At 42.4% G+C, this 21,451-nt stretch overlaps 1 long non-coding RNA gene across 1 annotated transcript in view; it reads left to right on the top strand.

The window, feature by feature from the left end:
- Window positions 1–368: 368 nt before the first annotated feature.
- Window positions 369–21,451, top strand: part of LOC132971224 (uncharacterized) — an 86,750-nt gene continuing 65,667 nt past the window's right edge. Inside the window, exon 1 of the long non-coding RNA XR_009672538.1 lies at window positions 369–786. This is a non-coding gene — a long non-coding RNA (uncharacterized LOC132971224). The remainder of the gene's footprint in view (window positions 787–21,451) is intronic.

The following is a 21,451-nucleotide window of genomic DNA, read 5'->3' as shown; positions in this document are numbered from 1 at the left end:
CTTCGGGCTTTCCCGGCTGCCGCATTGTCTATTCTGCTCCGCTATGTGAAAAATGTTGAATATCAACAATGGCTTTCAGTGCTGTATTGTTGAGTTTTTGTATGAACTAATCTTGCCTCAGTGAAAGAGACCTAGGGCTTGGACAAAACGTCTAGAGCCACAGCATTCCTAGCTGGCTCTCCCCTTGAACGCTGAGCAGAAGGCTCGGGGCTGAGGGAGGCAGAGGAGAGGGGAAGGCAAGGCTGGAGGAGAGGCAGAGGCAGGGGAGAGACTCAGGCCGGGGGATAAGAGCTGCAAGGCGGGGTGGTTAGAGGGGAAAGATGGTTTCAGGAGAGGCTTGGGGGGGGGGGGGGGGGGGAGACCTGCAGGTGTGAGGGCGGGGTCGGCAAATGAGAAAGGTGAGGGACAGGGGAGGTCAAGATGAAGGTGCCATAGCCAGGGGAAGAATGCTAAGCTAACGTATAGGGGGGTGAAGACAGGTGAGGAGAGAATGAGGTGATAGTGGAGGAAAATAGGAGACTGGCAGTAGTTACAACAGACAAAAATATCACTTTTCCTGCACAGGAACAGAGTAACAGGCAGAGGAAAAGACTATTAATAAGTAAGGGAGATTTCTAAAGCCCCTTTAAGTATAGATCTGAGACAACAGAGACCAACATGTAACCAGAAATGAGCCAGCAGTAGATTCTCCTTTTCCCTCCATGGATGTACACACTGATTTGGACGTCCAATCAGACACCAGGACTGTGGGCCTTGTCATAATAACTACCATGACATCACTGCAAGGTAAGCTGGCTGACTGAATGAATGACCCCATTTAAAGTCTCTACTTTTTTTTTTTTTTTTTTTTCATATCCTTGTTTAATTATCATGCTTTCTCTGAATCTTTTGCTACATTTAAGGGTGTGTCCATTATGTGCAGATGTGGAGTGTGTGAGGCACAACTGTAGGAGGCCACGCAGTCTCCGCATGTCAGGTTTTTGTCTTTGTTAGCGGGGTGTTTTCATGCTGATTTATCCAGTAGTGCTGTGTCAGTGGTGCAGCTCACAGGGAGGCTTGTGTGTCTCCTTCCAGTCCTGCTGTGTCTGATGAGAGTCCTGCAGGTAGGAGGAGAGATGGGAGGGAGTGGATTTTGATCCTTTTTCCTCTTTTTGCATTTGTTCCTGCTGTCACATGATTTATTTTAGACATTACCTATAACACCAGGTTAAACGTAACAGCTTCATGTAGTATGAAGAAGAAGCATTGTTTATCCCCTCACAGGGGAATTAAACATTAAGTCAGGCTTCTGTTTAGCAGAGAGGGACCGCCACATGCCTTGCTTAAGGGCACTGCAACGGTCTTTGCAAACCATGTTTCCACACCTGAAACTTTTAGTCCCAGGAGCTACTTTTCAGTGAACACAAATGTTACCTCAGTCTCTTGTCATATGCACTTTTCCTGTTGTGTCCTAACTCCATGTTACATTGAGTACTGTCTTCACTATACTTCACTTTGAATTGATTTAATACCAACATAGGCTGTTGCAGTACTTCGACCATTAAATGAGAATGAAAGTGGGACTTTTTTGGACTTTGGAGTCTGAAAAGTAAAGACGGTTTATGTCAGATGTCTTTGCACTGTGGAGTAATAATAGTATATGTTTCAATAAAGCTAGATGGCACACTTACACCGTGAAACATTTGAATATATGACCACAGGTCTTTTTTGAAACACAATTACATGAAAAGTTAAAACACATAAATGAACTGGGGATAAATCACATCTTATGTAGTTTGGTAAAAAAAAAAAAAAAAAAGGGAAATTCACTTCAGTTTTCTTTTTTTATTTAAACATTAACAAAAAATGTATTAAGCGTCAAAGCTAAGAGATGAATTATTTTTTAGCTGCATGTTAGTGTGCTGGACTTTTTTCTACTGATGCTTTTCCTGCATCCACAGGATTGTGCATGTACCTTCTCTTCCTTCACTTACAGTGTAAATAAACTGCCCCCATATTAAATCCAAGCATTTTCTAACATTCAGCCTGCATGGGTTAGTCATGACACGTGTTATTCAGCCTATTTAGGAATAAGTATTTATGTTGTTTGGACTCATCTTTTTAAGTTTCCTGCTCAGATTTGGATCCCTGCTCCCTGCTGTGTTTTCTCTTGACTGTAGAGAGATCAGTAAATATCTTAAACACTGTGTAGTATGTGGGGATGTTTCTTTTTGAGAGAGACAGAAAACTCACCTAAGACTGACAGTGGCTGTACAAATAGTTCCTGATATTGTTCTCAATGGCACCAGGGGGTCTACAGGGGTCAAACTTCTGTGTGTGTGTGTGTGTGTGTGTGTGTGTGTGTGTGTGTGTGCTGAATGTTCTGCTGCCATGGCGGTGGTCGTGGTAGTTGTGGGAGAAGGTTTACTGGAAGGGAAGTGCGTGAGTGTGTGTGTGTGTGTGTGTGTGTGTGTGTGTGTGTGTGTGTGTGTGTGTCTGGGGTATTTTGGGGTCAGTGCCACGGAAACCTAGAATTGAGAGATGGTTGGCTTAACCCCTTCACCCCTAATATGTTCACTCTCTCTCTCTCTCCCTCTCTCTCTCTCTGTCACACACACACACACACACACACACACACACACACACACACACACACGGACATGTGAACATGAGTGCGGTCTAATCGGCGGCCCCTGGTGATTTGTCCTCTCAGCTTGAAGCCCTGTCACTCCTCCCTTGCTCTCCTCACAATTACAGCCCTGAACTGAACTAGAAAATCTGCTCCAATCTAGCAATTAGTCCTGAGGCCACTGGCTCTCTGCGTGTAGATGTGTGTGTGTGTGTGTGTGTGTTCATGTGTGTGTGCTGCTGTGTGTTCCATTTCTTGTGAGGACCGAACAGGAAGACTAAAGTTGTTGACAGACAAACATTTGGTCCGTTTGGTGTTCCTGCCACGTCAATATGTCATTAAGAGTTTCATATATTTACCTTCTTCTAATGATTTTGTAACAGATTAGTCCTCAGACGAGATGATTGTTTGTCTCACCACGATGATTGTCTTTCCCAGAATTTAGTCCACTTTCATTCTGCGCCTCTGTTTAAAGACAATGCTGCAAGTTATTGCTCTCTTCTGTTGTTTTTTTGTTGGTGTGAAATTACAAGAGCGTACATTCAAACATTTTAAGGAGTTTGTGCAATTATCTGAAACTTTAGCTCCAATTATACCCAAAGAACAGCATCATTTACTATATGTTCTTGAAAGCATTACAGAAGACTGTGTGGCTAATTGAGAAGGACAGAGGCTGTCTTTCCTTTGTTAGTGGGTACTTGGTGTAGTTATTTAAGACAACTTTATCATTGTTAGTGATGATTGTTAAGCATGTCAGAAGTAGGTCTAAGTTGTTCAATCTTCACGTTTAAGGGACACATGAGGGTTGTCTTGTCTTATCTGAGCCTCTTGTCTCCTCATATAAGTGTTACTTACATATCAACGGTGCAACAAACAAGAAGTTATATATGCAGATTCACTTCAAACACAGTTCACTCCAATTTTTTTTTTTTATTTTGTTTGTTTGTACTTCGGAACTATTTTGTGAAAAGTCAGTTTATATAATCTGAAGTGAGAGGAAGCAGATTTTGTGATTTGGAAATTTAGTAAGTATGCTGCTCCCTCTTCTTGGAATCGGTTGCAAGATACTTTAAATCTTCGGGAGCTGGTTTCCTTGAATGTTTTTGAAAGGTCGTCTTAATGATCTGGAGGCAGAAATATCTGACTGCAGATGTTTTAGCTAACTCGTATTGCCCCTTTTTGATCGCTTTGTTGCTGATGACAGATTCTGATGAATGGTTCTTTTTGTGTTTCTTTTATTGATGTTCATTGTTTTTAAGTGTTTTATGTCTGAAACCCTGTAATTGTGCTGCTGCCTGTCTTGGTCAGGACGCTTCTTGTAAAAGAGATTTTTAATCTCAATGAGACTTTTTCCTGGTTAAATAATAATAAAAAAAAAAAAGTATTTGTTTGTGAGGTCTGTTTTTTTTTCACCCCTTGAAAGGACAGCACCCTGTTCAGAACTGTAAAGAAATTAAAACAATATTTAACCAAACCAAGTCAGTGCAGATAAAAGGCTGTTTCTCTTCTATGACTGCATGTTTTTTTTTAAAATGAAAATCGAAGTCTTGTGTCAGAAGTTATACCTGAAATTCAAAGTTCATGTTTTGTAACTTTAACCCCACAACTCTCTGCATGCAAACTGAATCCAAACCTGAATAAAAAAAACACACGTTTCAAATGCTTTTATTAATGTTTTATTATCTAAATGTTATTTAAAGATGCAAAAGGTTCCTGAGAAAATGCAAAAAATACCAATCTTAAAAATGGCATCACTGAGCAGCCCAACTTCATATCCTAACAACATGTGACTTTCCTGGCTGTGACATGTGGTGACCATAAATCCTTTAAATAAGGAGAGTGATACACAGCCTCAGGTTCAATAGGTTTAAAGTAATCCAGAGTCCTTACAAGTGTGCCAAATCCTAATGAAAGCGCAGAGCGTGTGAGGATGAGAGGGTGAAGTGGACATGAGGGGGGGAGCATGGCGTGGTCAGAACGGGATGTGGTGTGGTGGGAGGGGGGGGGGGAGGAGGGGTGAGGGTCTTCATGGCCGGCGGGAGAGCAGGCCTGACTGGGCAGCGACAGAGACGCTTAGTGCCGCCTGGCTTCCTCCTAAAGACTCGGCCTCCTCTCCGCGCCCCCCCCCCCAGTGTGTCTCCTCACTCTCCTCCGCCACCACTCTCTCCTTCACTTTCCTCTCTCCTCCTTTTGTTCCCTTCCCTCCTTCACCCTCCAGTTCCTTGCGCTCACTCTCTTTTTCTACCCTCCATTTCTCTCACTTCCTTAGTCGTCGCCCCCCCCTCTTTTTCTTTCCTCGTCTGGGCCATTACAGACACTCAGTGGCGGGTATGGAGGCGAGGGTTTTGGATGAGGAGATAGAGGGAGGTGGGGGGGGGGACAAAAGGGCCCTGAGATGCAGCGGTCCGGTGAGAGTGGCTGTCTTTGAAAAGAAGCCGGACGGCGTCTTAATGCAGCGAGCGGACGGACAGACGGAGCAGACTCAGTTCTTTATCCCCGTCCTTTAGCTGATGCCTGTTTTGGCCTCCCCAAAAAAAAAAGCACATCATCCGCCTTGTGCCCTTCCCTCTACGCCTGATGTTTTATCAAACACATTAAGATATGGTGGAGGGAAAAAGGGATAGCTGAAGGCCAGACACTTATGAAGCTGATGGAGAAAAGTTTTCTCATGTGGAGCGGATAGAAAAAGAGTGTGTGTGTGCATTTCTGTCAAAAGGTTGCATCTCTTTCAGCGTACATTAAGACATTAGTGTGTTTGAGTTTCTGCTGTGCTGCTTTAGTTAAGGGGAAAATATAATATCCCAATATAAGTTGCAGCACATTAATAGAGCTAAAAAATGTTGCATGCAGGTTTTTTATTTTTTATAAAACTTCTCTTGTAGATGCAGCTCAGATGATAAAGCCTCATGCAAACAGGCTTGAATCTTGTTATCAAAAATGTTCCTTCAGTTCCTTCTGAAATGTAAAGGTTTTTTAAAAACTTTTATTTGGTACCGCTAAGAAAGCAGTAAAATAATTGTACAAATCCATGACTTTAATCTTCATGACACAAAATCAAGGACAAACAACATTTTTCTTCAAAGCTTTAAACAGTAAATAGATGAGCTGAATGGATTTTCTGTCCCCCTCCCATCTCTTATCAAACTGTATTCTCCCTCCAATTACCGCAGTTTGTACTCGGCGGTATTATTTCACTCAGACGGGAGGGGGGGGTCCTTAAATGATATTTTTTTTACCCCACGTTTATTTACCAGCGTCGGCTGCGTCTTTGTTGTGGGTGGTGTAAGAGTATTATTATGGATTTGGCTCTGAGAGCTTAGCTGCTCTGCCGTTCTGATATCAGCCGGACTTTGATCAAAATGCAACAAGCCTTTAAATCCACTTTAATCAGCGCCGCGTTCGTTTACCAACTTCACAGGAAGAACACACAGCTCGGGGATGTTTCTGAGAAGTCGGGGGAATAGACACCGACTTACTGACACTTGAGTGTTTGCACTAATAAACTTTAATGACGCTAAAACAAACAATTTAGCAGCTGAATGTTATAATCTGGTTATAAGGGTGTGAGAGCTCTTTCAATGAATGTTAAAGCTTTGTGGATTGTTCCATACATGTATGGAGTCATATTTGACTTTTTAAACCTGTGTTTGCTCTATATTCTCAGTGATTATCCATTCTTTAGGCTCCAGTTTTAGCTGGTTAGTAAAACACTCAAATTAATGCTGATGCTTCTATGAGCTAGGACAGCAAACACAACCATCAGCAGAAATATTGGGTTTTATTTTGTCCTATTTCTGGGTTTTTTGCTTTTATTTAATAGAACAGTGGATAGATTAGGATGCCAGAGAGGGAGAGCGGTGAATGGCACCAGGAAGGGAACCACAGGAAGGACTTGAATCATGTGAGACCTAACCGCTAGGCCATCTGAGCCCCGCTAAAAAAAGAAGTTATGTCTGAAACTGAAGGAGGGGGTTAGGTGTATAGGAAGATCTTCCATAGAACATTTTCATCATCATTCTGAATGTAAAATAAGGAATGTGGCCGGGGGCTTTGGATAGCCGAGCAGTTATGACGCATGTCGCACAGAGGCTATCGTCAACTGTGCTAGCCAAAACAGGCAAAAATGCGAACAAACAAACATGGCAGCAGAAAGACAGCAACCATGGTGTCACTTTTCAGACGCTTCAAATCCCTCAGTTGACTCCATCGCTGAAGAGTTTATAAAGAGCACATTCTCTCTGAATGTTTACCCTCGCTTTATCGAAACTCTGTCCTGTAGCAGCCTTCTCTGCTTCCTTCTTTCTTTTCTTGCCAGTACAGTTACGCAGGAGCCGAGCGGTTAAAAGTAACCGCGACAGTGGTTATTCGAGCAGAGATTTCTGTGCCGTTTTTCCGGTAGATATAGAATACCTCCGATGGCGGTGAATGACTTTAAGTTGGAGCTTGTGCATGCATGGCAAGGGTAAAGTACGTTTTGTACTTGGAGCCATTAAAGCATTTGATTGGTACTTTTAATCCGGACGTCACAGCTGTGATAGGTCAGCGTTTTTACAGGAGTACAGCAGCTAGAGATGGTGGCCCTTTTAATAATTTTTAGAAGCACATGATGTATTGATTGCTAGCTAGTGTAGTTTTAAAGAAAATAACAAAAAGTGAAAGCTGAATAAAATTAAAAATCCTACCTTTAAAGGCTTTATATGCAATTTTTTTGATCCAGCAGATGTCGCCCTTGAACACCAGCATGAAACCAAAACGACTCGCGCTGCATTGTTGTGTTAGCATGCTAATGCTAGCGATCTTTATTACGCTCGTATCTTCACACTGCATGTAAATTTACCTGAAATGAGCGTGATCTAGAAACACAGTTAAGCAGTGAGTACAGTATGTTATTCTTCTTTTCTCTAGTCCCTCAATTAAACAACTTTTATACACGAGGGGAGGAGTCAGCTGGCCGTCCTGGCGATGTAAACAAAGTGAAGATAGGACTCTGAAAACTCTGAAAACTCTGAAAACATCACAGACAGTGGGACTCGGGTGTTACACCCATTGTAGACAGTCATGACTCACAGAGTTATTTTCAGAGGATAGACTTGATTTATATTATATTTAAGTGTGAAAAATCACATTTAAAGCCTTTAAGTAAGGGGCAGCTGATGCAGTGTTATTATTTCATTATGTTCTTTAATAAAGAAAAAACAGATTTCTCTCAATAATAATGTTGTTCATCTAGCTTATAGCAAAATAAACCCTCGCAGAGACGAGAGCAAACAACAGCTTTATTGGGGGGAAATATGATGACAGACAATTTTAAAATGAACAAACAGAAATACAATTAAGTATGAAAACATGGTGAATCCAGTAGTTTGTTTATAGATCTGTGTGCATGTAGGCAGCACGTTGCTCAGCCTGCAGTGATGTATTAGAGTATCCATCCTCAGTGTGTTGCGCATATTAGCACGAGCACGGATAGACTGTCAAACAAAGAGGTTATAAGAGATGAGAGGACGGTTTTATTGCACAACAAAAGGTTTATAAGGCTCAAACTGATCTGCAGCGTATACCTACAACACTGGCCAAAAACACACACACACACACACACACACACACACATGACAGATGCAGGCATGCACATGTATAGAGCGAACCCATCCAACCTGTGAACGTGCCAACAAGTTCCTCAACCCCCCCCCCCCCCAAAAAAAAACACCCACACACACAGTCAGAACGGCTAAATCCTGATAGCCCTCTTCAATGTCCGGCCAAGTCCATCTACTGTAGAAACACACACACACACACACACACACACACACACACATCCAAAACCCAGTCACAACCAGGCCAACTCCCAGTTTAACACGGACACACACATATGCAAAATGTGACCACACAGCTTAGCCCCCCAGTAAGACCCACAGAGCTGACAGTAGCTGTGTTAATGTGTGTTAATGTGTGTGTGTGAGTGTGTGTGTGTGTGTGTGTGTGTGTGTGTGTGTTCACCGCGGTCAGTACTGAGGCCTCTCCCCGCAGTTTTGGGAGAACGGATGGATGGATGGAGGCAAAGAGAGAGAGAGAGAGAAAGAGGATTAGAGTGATATGGAGACAAAGAACAACAATAGTTTGTCACATTTTGTCAGAGAGGATTTTACAGAAAAGCTGATTTGGAGTTTGCCACCAACAAACAACGAGCGGAAATATGGGATTTATTACTAAATCAGTTTGAGAATGTTGCAGGAAGTTTAACAAGGCCTAAGTGTGTGTGATACAATGCGTTGTGTGTTTGTGTGTCAATTCAAACTTTCGAGCATATTTAACGGAAGCGTTGAAGTGTCAAATATGAACTTTACGAAGAGTTCCTAACAAACTTCTGTTAGAGAAGGTTTAATGGGATGTTTTTAATGTGACATCACTGACACCCCTGTGTAACAAACGGTTTCCTTTACCCATTAACTTTTCTGAGCGAGTGTCGGGAGTACATCAACATGTCATCACTCATTCTGGAGGAGCAGACACTGGACAGGCAACACACGAGCTCAACACATAAAGACAGCAGCTGACATTTGTCTATTCTTATCTGTATCCTTTAGAAAATCTGACTTCTGCATCCATCGATCCTGGTGTTGTGGTATCAGACATGTGAGACTCCACTGGTTTGAATGCATGCAGTGCTACATGTAGGACTCGGCAGCTTTCCTTCTTTTTCTTACATATTTTATGTCACGTCAAAATAGATCCTTATTTTTTATCTTTGGCCAAAATTCCTCAAACTTGCCTTTCCTATAACGTTTGCTTGCAGTTCTTCTTCTTCCTCTCCTCCATCCATCGGTTTTATGATCTGGCAGTCTAACAAGCAAAACCCACAAAAATTAAACCAGTTAAATGTGATAGTGTGTGTTCACGTGTTTCGGTTATAGTCTAAATGTTACCATAAAAACAAAACACCTCTGACATGTAAAAACTTAAATCTTTCTTAAATAAAATGTGATGTTTGTGGAGACTTTTGGAGGGATCTTCAGGAACCTTTAAGGGAACAATAGAAATCATTCAGAGGGAGTGTCACTACATTTATTTGACTGATAGAAATAAAAACATAGCCTCAATAAAAATGATGCAAAATCTTATAAGCGTACATATGTGGGCAGACATTTAAACCTTGGTAGAAAAATCAACTATGTTTAGCAGTCTGATGAAAGCAATCTAGATTAATGTGGGAAACAGAAATGCAGGTTCTTGACATTTTTCTTTTTAAATGTGTTGAATAAACGGCAGTTAAAGTACAGTCTTCAGAGAGGACAAAACCAATCGTTATCTTTTATACATGAGTTGAACTTGGAAAGTGGAGTCTTTAGTAAATGACTCTGCAGAGAAATGTGTTAAAGTTTGGTAAATAAACCATTTTCTCTTTAAATAAAGCAAATGAACATCAGTGAGGTGATCTAATAAGCGATTCAAAAATGGAATTTGTTCACCCGCTGAAGGATTATTCCTCTCTACCTCTTTGCTTGCTAAATGAGGCGTTACTGCGGCATCGTTGCCTCTTGATATTTAAGCGACTTTCCTCCACAGTTTTAGTGAAAATGTCGCCGAAGCAGCGGGACGGCGGGAGCTTTTTAGGCTCGTGCGGCGTGGAAACAGCAGGATCGCTCTGAAGTGAATGAAATGATTTAATGTTTCAGAGTCGGGCCTCGCCCCTGGGGAATGGAACGATATGGGCTCCTAATTGACACCAGGTCAACCGCTTGCCTCTGTCGCACACAAACACACACTGCGCTCTGTTTCACACTGTCTCCCTCACACACACACACACACACACACTTTACAGTGTCGCCAGCAGCCGGGCCAGTCCAGTAAACACAAAGGCCTGTGCTGTCCTGACCGTAATGATGGATGACCAGCAGGCTCATATTTTACAGGGATTTCAGAGGAGTCAGAACGTTCCCAGGCATTCAGATACAAGTCAATGGGATCTAGCCTATGGGGCTTCCCGAAAACTTCTCAGACGACTTGTTTAGGACATGTTGAAAAAAAAAAAGAAAGTAGAAATATTTTATGATTTTATTAGTCCTGAATCAGCCATTGATAGAGCAGCAGTTAATGACAGCTGAATGTGATTATCAGCCAGTGGAATGTTTTCTAAGTATCTCAGTGGTCATTATTGTTCACTTGTGTTCAAGTGAAAATGCATTTAGTGTCATGATACCTTGTTTTTGGAGTTAATCCCTGTCTTGGTTCTCTTAAAGTCTTTATATGTGATTTTTCACACTTAAATATAATAGAAATCAAGTATATCCTCTGAAAATAACTCTGTGAGTCATGACTGTGTACAATGGGTGTAACACCCGAGTCCCACTGTCTGTGATGTTTTCAGAGTTTTCAGAGTCCTATCTTCACTTTGTTTACATCGCCAGGACGGCCGGCTGACTCCTCCCCTCACGTATAAAAGTTGTTTAATTGAGGGACTAGAGAAAAGAAGAATAACATACTGTACTCACTGCTTAACTGTGTTTCTAGATCACGCTCATTTCAGGTAAATTTACATGCAGTGTGAAGATACGAGCATAATAAAGATCGCTAGCATTAGCATGCTAACACAACAATGCAGCGCAAGTTGTTTTGGTTTCATGCTGGTGCTCAAGGGCGACATCTGCTGGATCAAAAAAATCGCATATAAAGCCTTTAAGACAAGCTTGAATAAAGCTGAACTTGCGATAAACATTCTAAAATGAAATCCTCATCATATTGTCTGTGTTAGCTGTGCAGCATGTGTTAAATACTAACAACTGGACCGAGGACTTGGCCTTCAGTGAAGGTGGGACACTCAGGGGTGTGATAACCCTTTTCCCCTTCAACTGACCTTTGGGTTACAAATGTCTGGTCTGACCACAACAGTCTTTACTGGTTTGGAACCAGTTACGTTCAGTATGGGAAAACTGCTGTATCACTGTGAATCGAAGCTCTTTGTGCCGATGTACGTGATTCCTGAAGTGAACCTGCAAACTGCTCTTACCACAGGGTACGTGATAATAATAAAAGTCAGTCAGAATATATGCAGCTTTTTTCTCCTGTGTGTTCGACTGTGAGGCATTAGCTGCGGTCAATGATCTGGAGTGTTTTGGAAAGTGCTTTTTGATTTGGGTAGATTTTCAAATGTGTACTTGTTTATTTGCAAGTCCAATATAAGTGATATAAAGTCATGACCGTTAGAGAAAATTGAACAAAAACCCCAAAAAGGTGTGCGTGTCTATGTAGACTTTTACTCAACAGCATCACAAGTTTTCTTTAAGCCTGCAAATATCAGAATCAGAATCAGAATCAGAATCAGAATTGGGGTTTTATTGCCAAGTACATTTACACATACAAGGAATTTGACTTGGTGTATTGGTGCTAAACAATTAACAGGGAAATAAAGCAGAACTAGCAACAACTTAAATAGTACAGTAGAAGAAGATATTACAATATATAAAATAGAATTTAAAAATGTAAAATATAAAAGTATATTGCTGTAGATGTGTTTACCATACAGTGAGTTAAAAGTGTGGTGCGTATCATGGAGACGCTGAGGAGTACTTCAAAGTTTCGCTGAAGAATCAGTTTTGATGCCACTTGAATAAGATCCCATTCCTGGACTTTCACAGTTTAGATCCCCCTCCAGATCAGCCCCTCACACCTCTGGTAGAGGACTAACTAGAAACCCCACCCCCCTTTCAAATTACTGTCAAAAATCGGTCCATTCTAGATAAAAAAATGTCTGACATGTCCATATCGAATTCTTCATAAAGTTGTTGACAACATGAGGACATGAGTACTACAGTTTCTCACCTTTTACACATTGAAACTGGGGTCTCATGGTCCCTATGGGTTAACATGCACAACACCTAAAGGGACATCGTCAACGTCTATGAAAGAAGAACGTCACCTTGATTCTTATTCAATCTTGAATCAAGTCTGCTGAAGTTAAGAGACCTGCAGATGCAAGCAGACAGGAGTGCAGGTGTCAGAGGCGATGCCACCAGATGATCAGCTCCCCTACACGACATTTCCAAACACCCCCCCCCCCCCCCTCTGATTTTCTTACCGAGCCGCAAGAAAACACGTCTCGCACATGTGAGCAGCGCGGGGCGATGACATCTAATCAAAATGCCAGAGGAGACGACGGTGTCAGGAGGGGCGAGAAAGAGAAAACACACTGATTCCCCCACCGGCTGTATTGTCACTAAACGCCGCTCCTCTCTATGGACTGTAAATGATTTAATTTGAGCGCCAGATGTGGCGTTTAGATTCCTGTTTAAGGGGACAGAGGGAGGAAGGAGGGAGAGAGGAGAGAGGAGGGAGGGAGGGAGGGAGGGAGAGAGAATGAGGAAATGACAGGAAGGAGAGGAACAACTTGGCAGGCCGACAGCCAACAGCAGCCCGGGCACTTGACAGAGCTCTCAAACATTGCGATTGTGTGTGTGAGTGTGTGAGTGTGTGAGTGTGTGTGTGTGTGTGTGTGTGTGTGTGTGTGTGTGTGTGTTTCCTCCACTTGTGTATCATGACAGCTGAATGAAAATCAATCTGCTTCTACATCTGCCATCTTGAGTATCGGGGAGCACAGATGGGCCTTCCCCTGTCACACTGAGCTCGCTGGCAGCCGACCAACTCAGGTCTTTCCACCTCTCCTTTCCCAATCTCTTCCTCTTCTTCTCTCCCCTCCTTCCTCCTTCCTCCTCCTCCTCCTCGTCGCCGGTCTCTTCTTCGCTAATCAGATGCCAGGATCTGAAGAGGAAGAGGTTTTTTTTTTTCTTCTCCCTGCGTCGACGTTCTCCAAGTCACTCTGACAGCAGATGTTTGGGGCCTTTCGACGCCGCAATCTGGGCTCTAATCACCCTCATTGACGGCTCCGAGGGCCCCTGTTTGCGGCGCTGAATGGCAAATTAAAGCATTTTTTTCGATAACGTCTGTAATTGGCTAAATCGTTTATAAGCCCGGAGATCACAGTTTTAATCTGCAGCCTAACATGACGGATCATGAAACTGAGACAGATCTCTCGTCCGTGTGTGTGTGTGTGTTGTGTTTTGTGGCAGATGTCCTTGCCCCGTTTTTTTTTTTTTTTTTTGGGTCCCTTTCCTGATGTCTTACAGTAAGTTTGACGCTTAATGATTTGCCCATCAGATTAACAAACCCTAATCGTTCTCTCGACCGCGGTTTGTCTCCGTGTCAGGCATCCGAGCCATCCCTCTCTCCTCTCTCCTCTTCTTCATCTCCCGAGCCCATCTCATCTCTGGCATTAACTCCATTAGCCCGGTAATTGGCTCTTTAAGCAAGCGGCCGCGGACTCCGACGGCCACTTAATGTCCATCTCTTTCCCCTCCCTTCTTCCCCTTCTGCTCCCCAGTCCATCATCTACCTTCCTCAGTAAATAGCATTAACTAGTCCCCGCATAGAAATCTGAGGCCATATTAGTGTTATCCTCCCCTCTCAGCCTATTGCCGGGCTTTATGAGTCCCGATCATAGGCGATGATATGGCTAAGTGGATATTTTTTTTTTTTCTCACATCGCTCCAAAATGGGGCTCCAAATAACCCCCCAACTGTCACAGATGAATATGTAAATTCTGCGCATGGAGATCTCCCTCCATTTTTTGAACCGAGCCAGAGAAACTAAATCTGTATTTAAAAAGATGTGGATGTGGAAATTCAAGCTCATCATCACAGCCTGCACCCTCCCCCCCCCCCCCCCCCCCCCCCCCCCCCCCCCCCCCTCTCTTTTGGCTTTTCATTTCCTCGTAGAAGATGAAATAAAATGTGACGGTATATTCCTCTCTCCGCTGTGGAAATTCACACTGCGGAGGCCGATAGTTTTGTATTTTCTTTCAGGAGCCTGAAAGGAAAGATCATTTAGTTCAAAGCACTGGTGTGTGTGTGTGTGTGTGTGTGTCTTTTATTTTTTACTTTTTTTACACTATTTTGTATCATCGGAGATAATTCTACCAGAGCTTTCCCAAAACTTAAAAACAGTAGTCTTAAGAGAAGCTCAGTTTTTATTCTGATCATTTTCTGAACCAACCCTAATACGATAACCTTCTGTCCAAAATGGTTTGCCACTCTCCATCAGTCATAGTTTCTGAAAACGTTCGAGTCAGATTGACACTTTATAGAAAGTGAATTAAGCAACAAATAAGAAAATAAGAAACATTGGACCTAGAAGTTTATTTTATGTGTGCTAGTTAAAAGCCAAATCTTTAGAGACAGTAGGAGTCCTCCTTTGGGTTGAATACATACATCCTCTGTAAATGTATATTCTCATTTCTCCTCTGTGCTTAAAGGCTTTATATGTGATTTTTTGATCCAGCAGATGTCGCCCTTGAGCACCAGCATGAAACCAAAACAACTCGCGCTGCATTGTTGTGTTAGCATGCTAATGCTAGCGATCTTTATTCTGCAAATGTAAATTTACCTGAAATGAGCGTGATCTAGAAACACAGTTAAGCAGTGAGTACAGTATGTTATTCTTCTTTTCTCTAGTCCCTCAATTAAACAACTTTTATACGCGAGGGGAGGAGTCAGCCGGCTGTCCTGGCGATGTAAACAAAGTGAAGATAGGACTCTGAAAACTCTGAAAACATCACAGACAGTGGGACTCGGGTGTTACACCCATTGTAGACAGTCATGACTCACAGAGTTATTTTCAGAGGATATACTTGATTTATATTACAAGTGTGAAAAATCACATATGAAGACTTAAAGTTTTTTCCCGCCAAATAAGAAACTCAAAGTATAACCCATAAACTTAGTGTCCATGGGAGTGTTGCTGCTCATAACTCGTAGACCAATAGAAGGTTTCAGGAGTCTTTCACACATGCACAAATCTCCTGACAATTTTTGACAGGGGTGTTGACATTTATATCACACAGCTGGTGTGGTTGCTTCATAATCTTTCCTGCTCGCTGTTTGTTCTTTTTTCGCTTCTTCATTGAAACTGTGTTTACATCCAATTACACGCAGCGATGGTATAAAGTCAAAAACTGTCACTATTGTCTTGTTGCTTCATCTGCCATCTTGGATTTCTGCTGCGTCATGTCTTGCCCCCAAATCCCCTCTGACAGGGAAACCTCAAGCAGTGAGGATACACATGTGAATTAGAAAACTGAGGGACGGGCTGTCCTCATATTCTTTAGAAATTCTCAGGAGTGCATTCGTGACGACAGCTTAAGATGGTAGAAGTTTTAGTTTTTTAGAAATCTTTTGTTGTTGTATTTTTTTTGCCTTCAGGATTGTGTTTCATAACAACCTTTGACTGCTTTATGTGAAGGTGGAGAGTTGGAAACCACAGTCCTAGATGGCGTTAGCTGCCTAAAGATTAAAAGAAAGAAGCTCTTTGGTCTTTATGCATTAAATGTCTTTCAGACCTAATTGACCAAAAAATAATCTCATGTCTACTTACTGGCTTTTGCAAGATCAACCATATCCTAATGGAGTATTACATTACGCCTTGACTTTGAAGCTATATGCATTGGATTGTGGGTAGTTTGGTTTCTCCTGCATGTATAGATTTGAGCTTTTTTTTGTTTTATGATGATTTTCTGGTTGATATTTACATTTTCTTTTTCTACTTGTATTATTTTGGAATGCCTCCAGGAAGAAAGGCAACAACCTACAACCACATTATGAAGAAAAATGTCAAAGTAGCAGGTTTTATTGTACTTCTTGTGTTAAGCTGTTTCCTCTCCATCAGCAGCTGCAGCAGCAGTCGCGTGTCCGGTTTGATTTTTACATGCTCCTTCAGTCTGTTCCTTTCAGACATGTTGGAGATAACTCAAGCTGCAGCTTCTCTCGGCAGCTCGTCGGTTATTATTTTAGATTAATGACTTTTTCGACAGCATTTGGGGACTTCTACACTGACGGGGGCCTGTACGGCAGCATCAGGCTGCAAGACAAACAATCCCGTCACTTACCGCATGTTCGATACTGATTCTACCCACAAGAAACGTTTCTCTTGTTGTTTACACTCTCTGATGATTCTCTAATCCTTTAGTGTGTTTTTTTTTTTTCTTCCTCGTTTGCAAAGCCTCTCTCTATCTGTTGTGTGAAACCTTGGTGTCTCATCTGAGGGGATTTTAGAAACGGAGTAATTAGTTAGCGATAGAGGAGCTGTTTGGTGTGAAATGATAGCCCCCCCCCCCCCCCCCCCCCCCCACCCCCCCAAGAGAGAGACAAATCAATCAATAACCTGCTGATTTATTTCTCGTCCTTATCGTCTAATTTAATTGCTGCCTCTTTTGTATCTTGTGGAGCTGTGGGGACGGTGTTGGTGGCGTCGCGGGGGGAGATAAATAAGAGGAGGGTGGAGGGACGATGCCGAGTCGAAAAAGACGGAAAGAAACGGGCAACTTTTGTTTGTGCTCATGTTGTTGTTTTTTCCGTGCCATGCTTGGCGACATTTTTTTTTTTTTTTTTTTTACTTTGCAAGGAGGCGTTTCGGGACACACAGCTGTTTACTGCTGCAACACTGCCTCCATTGGCTCTAGATGAAACACACACACACACACACACACACACACACACACACACACACACACACACACACACACACACACACACACACACACAAACAAACACACACATAGGAGCAAAGAGAAAGACAGTGAAGAGCAAGTCTTCCACAAATTATCAGCAAGAAAAAGAAAATTAATTAGCAATATAAATGCCAGGCGGAGGACATTATGTGCAATTGTCTTGCTATCTTTCCAGAAATTAGTCTTTTAAAATGAATTTGCTGTATTAATCATCTCCTGAAATATTTTTTTGATCACTGAATTAATAGTTTTTGCGTTCGGGGGGCCGTGTTTTTTTTTTTTTTTTTTTTTTAGGTATTCATTGACATAGGTGATTGCCTCTTAATTATGACAGCGTCCTCCTCCTATCCGCGCCTATTAATTCCTGTGTTGTGGCGTCGCAGCAGCCCGCTTGCCTGGCCCTGTATCTACTAATTACTTCTCTAATTGAATTTGCTCTCTGTTGCCAGGCTGTTTTTTAAGTGGCTGTTTGTTGCGGGGGCCCTCATTGTGTCTTTGTGTGACAGCTAACTGCCTCGCTGACGGGAATAGGATGCACACTCTCTCTCTCTCTCTCTCTCTCTCTCTCTCTCAGTATTCATGTCTCTTCTTCTGTATCATTACCTATACCTCGCAGACCTATGTAGTGTTTCCAGTATGAATGAAAGAGGGAAATTAATTAATGAGAGCCGCTGAAACAATTACACGCCCCTCCCAACCCGCCGCCGCCGGCCGCCCTGCTGTCGTTGGTTCAAGCCTCTGTAGGATTGTTGTGACTTAAGAGCCCGTCGCTCTTCAAGATGGCATGTCTTTGGCAGGATGATAAATAGCATACGGGCGAGTTATTTAGCTCCTTTTCCATCTAAACAAAGCTCGTCAGGCCTCAGCTGGATGTCAATGCTATCCTGGCTTGATGAGTTGGATCTCTTGTGTCTGACAGTTTCTGGATCGTTGTCATGTTGAGATCACAAAACCGGTTTTCTATTGATCCATTATTTGTCAAATAAAACGATTTAGAAATATCAACCCATCTCAAACCAGGTTCTTATTCACTGATGTAACGGCCCTACAAGAATCCCTTTAGTGTCTGCACGAGATAGCCACACTTTTCCTCCTATCTTCTAACTGGTTTACAGGAAGTGACCTATGTTGCTAAGCGTAGGCAAAAATAAATACATCGTCAAGTTCATTACAAACATCATTATGAATGCTGAGGGTTTTTTTTCTTCACAGGTGACTGTAACCAATGTGCTTCTTTGTTTTTTTAACCTTCTAATCTTATCGACTTTGACCACCGCCAAAATAGCAATTTAGTCGTCTTTTTCCGCTTCGACACTCTAAACAGTCTCTGCGGTGGTGTGATATAGCTGCAGATAGGTTTACACTCTTTGTATCGATGTGAGTTGCTGAGTCAAGTGGCAAAGCGCCCAAATCAGCTATGCCACTATTTGTGCCAAACATGTATAACTTCTTGCCTCACAATAATCAAAAGTGAGAGTTATAAAATGAAATCCACCATCACCATACTTTTTTTTTTTTTTTGCATGAGTCATTTATATCCGCTGTAAAATTGTCATTTTAGGGGCGCTGGTGGCGCAGTGGTTAGAGCGCGCGCCCTATGTACGGCCCGGGCTCAAATCCCACCTGTGGCTCCTTTCCTGCATGTCATTCCCCACTCTCTCTCCCTGATTTCTGACTCTATCCACTGTACTATCTCTCCAATAAAAGGCACAAAAAGCACAAAAATAAATCTTAATTGTCATTTTAAAATAGGCTCTCTAATGAAGTCCATTTTTTAAATTAGCTTTTGGAGGTAGCCTCAAGTGGACACTTCAGAAACTACAGCTTTTGCACTTCCACCTTGGCTTATATTGTTTTTTACAAAGGTGGTTGCAACCTAAGGTTTTAACCAAATGTATGTGTATAAGTTTCCTTACATCCATGACTTAGTGGAGTATGTAAACCAAACCCTGATCCTTACCTTCACCCTCACTTTTAGCACCCTCTCCTGTTCTTACTCCCTTCATCATCAACCCTTCAGGTATCTTTGTGGAAACTTTCTCTCCTCCTGTCTCTCTTGATATTGATCCCCTCTCAGGCTTTCCATCCATCCATCCATCCATCCTCCTCTATTGATCCCTTCCTCTCTTTCTCTTTCCTCCTCGTTCCCTCTCTCGGCTTGCTGCTATCTGCTTCGGCCCTTTGTCTTCTTATCAAGGTTTCGGGGGTTTATGCTGGCTGCTGTTATTGACAGGCCTCTCGCTCCACGGCCAACTAATGCATCCCTAATCCCACCTTTGTTACTCAGGAATGTTCGCTCTCGAAAAAAAACACACTTACACACACACACACACACACACACCTACACGTTATGCCACCACATAAGTGTGCGTAAGGTAAAAGGAGGCCACGACGATGTTGATCCCAGCTTTCGTTTTGTTGCGAAAGCCATCTATCAATCAGAAAAGGGCCTGTCTGCTGTCTGTTTGTGTGCGTGTGTGTGTGTGTGTGTGTGTGTGTGTGTGTGTGTGTCTGTGTGTGTGTGTGGGGGAGTCTTGAGTGACAGGCCGAATCGCGGCTGAGGACGTTTGATAAGCTTGTATTGTGGGTCGTTGTCCCCCCTCCCCTCCTCCACCTTCCTCCACACCTCCACCTCGATAAGGAATACATTCGACTAAACCTGATAACGGTGTCAGGAGCAGAAAAGCCCCACTGTGAAGACTCTCACACACACACACACACACATGCACACACACTCTGCCACTCCACGCCACGGGGAGAGGTGTCTTTCTTCAAACACTTTGGCTGTAAATGATACTCTCAACAAACAGCGACGACAACACCACTCAGAGAGAAAAAGATCCAGATACCCAAGTGTGTGTGTGCGTGTGTGTGTGTGTGTGTGTTTGTGTGTGTGTGTGTGTGTGCGTGTGTGTGTGTGTGTGTGTGTGTGTTTGTGTGTGTTGGCAGGATGATGTGTGATATGGCTGGAGGATATGCTCTAGGCTTATTGAATAAGGTCTTAGTGATAGCACCTTTATGTGTGTGTGTGTGTGTGTGTGTGTGTGTGTGTGTGTGTGTGTGTGTGTGTGTGTGTGTGTGTGTGTGTGTGTGTGTGTGTGTGTGTGTTGAGAACAGAAAGAATACAGTAATAGGCTTAGAGCGGCTGAGGCAGGGTGTCAGACTTAACAAAAACACACTGTGTTCAAAGACTGACTGACAGCTGTCTGTGTGTGCCAAAGAATATATGTGTGTGTTCATGAATGCTGCATGGGAATGAGTGTGCAACAAGCTTTCAGATTCACATGTTTGTCCTCGTGTACGACGAGGTTTTTACAATCTGATCTCTGCAGGCATCCTCTGTGATGACATGCCATCATCCAACTTAGAAAAGATGCACGAGTTCTAAAACTGCAGACAAATGTGTTAAATCATTACTACAGAAAACATCAACAGTAACAAATGTCACGGATATCAACTTTGACAAATGTACATAAATTAAGATGAATGGGAAGACAGTCGCACTAAAGAGCAGTTTTCTATTTTTATCTAAACACATAATTCAGTTTACCGTCTGTGTTCCGTTCCTCCACATTTGACTTGTTTCACACCCTCACACTCTGTTGGACTGCAGTCATTTCTATTCTTAATAAACTGTGATATTTGTTTTGTTTTGAAAGAAATTCTTGGAACAAATTTTGTTCTGATATGTTTTGTTTTTTTGTCACCAAACTAGTCGTGTCTTAAATAATGAGATTTGTAACAAGGGTAGGTGTAATAAGCTAAAAGCTTCAGCCGACACCTTTTCGGTCAAAATGTTTTTGTTTTTTTGTTGTGACCGAAATAAATGATTACGACTACTGCTACTATATCGGAGCGCTGATAGCCTGTAGCGGTTATGACACGCGTCCCAGAGGACAGAGTCGGCTGTAGTCCTCATCGCAGCGACCGTGACTTCAAATCCGACCTCGTCCCTATGCTGCATGTCATCACCCTACTCTCTTCCTCCCAACATGTCCTGTCTGTCTTAGCTGTCATATCCAATACAAGCAGCAATGGCCCAAAACATATCTTTAAATTAAAAATAAATAAATAAATAAGTGTGTATTGGATGTTGTCAATGATTGGCTTCCTCACTGATACACAATATGTCATTTGAAGCGGCATCAGAGGCTGTATAGTGTAAAAGTACGTTTGTACCCTTTTGTCAGTTGAGATTTTGAAGCTTTGTCAAACGTGGCAGCTTGATTTTTCTTGTTAATCATATCTGTTGTAATTTGGAGGTGATTTGAAATTTGATTTTAGTCAAGACG

This window comes from Labrus mixtus, chromosome 3, assembly GCF_963584025.1.
Source record: "Labrus mixtus chromosome 3, fLabMix1.1, whole genome shotgun sequence".
Classification (NCBI taxonomy): domain Eukaryota; kingdom Metazoa; phylum Chordata; class Actinopteri; order Labriformes; family Labridae; genus Labrus; species Labrus mixtus.
This window is presented reverse-complemented; position numbering and strand designations above follow the sequence as displayed.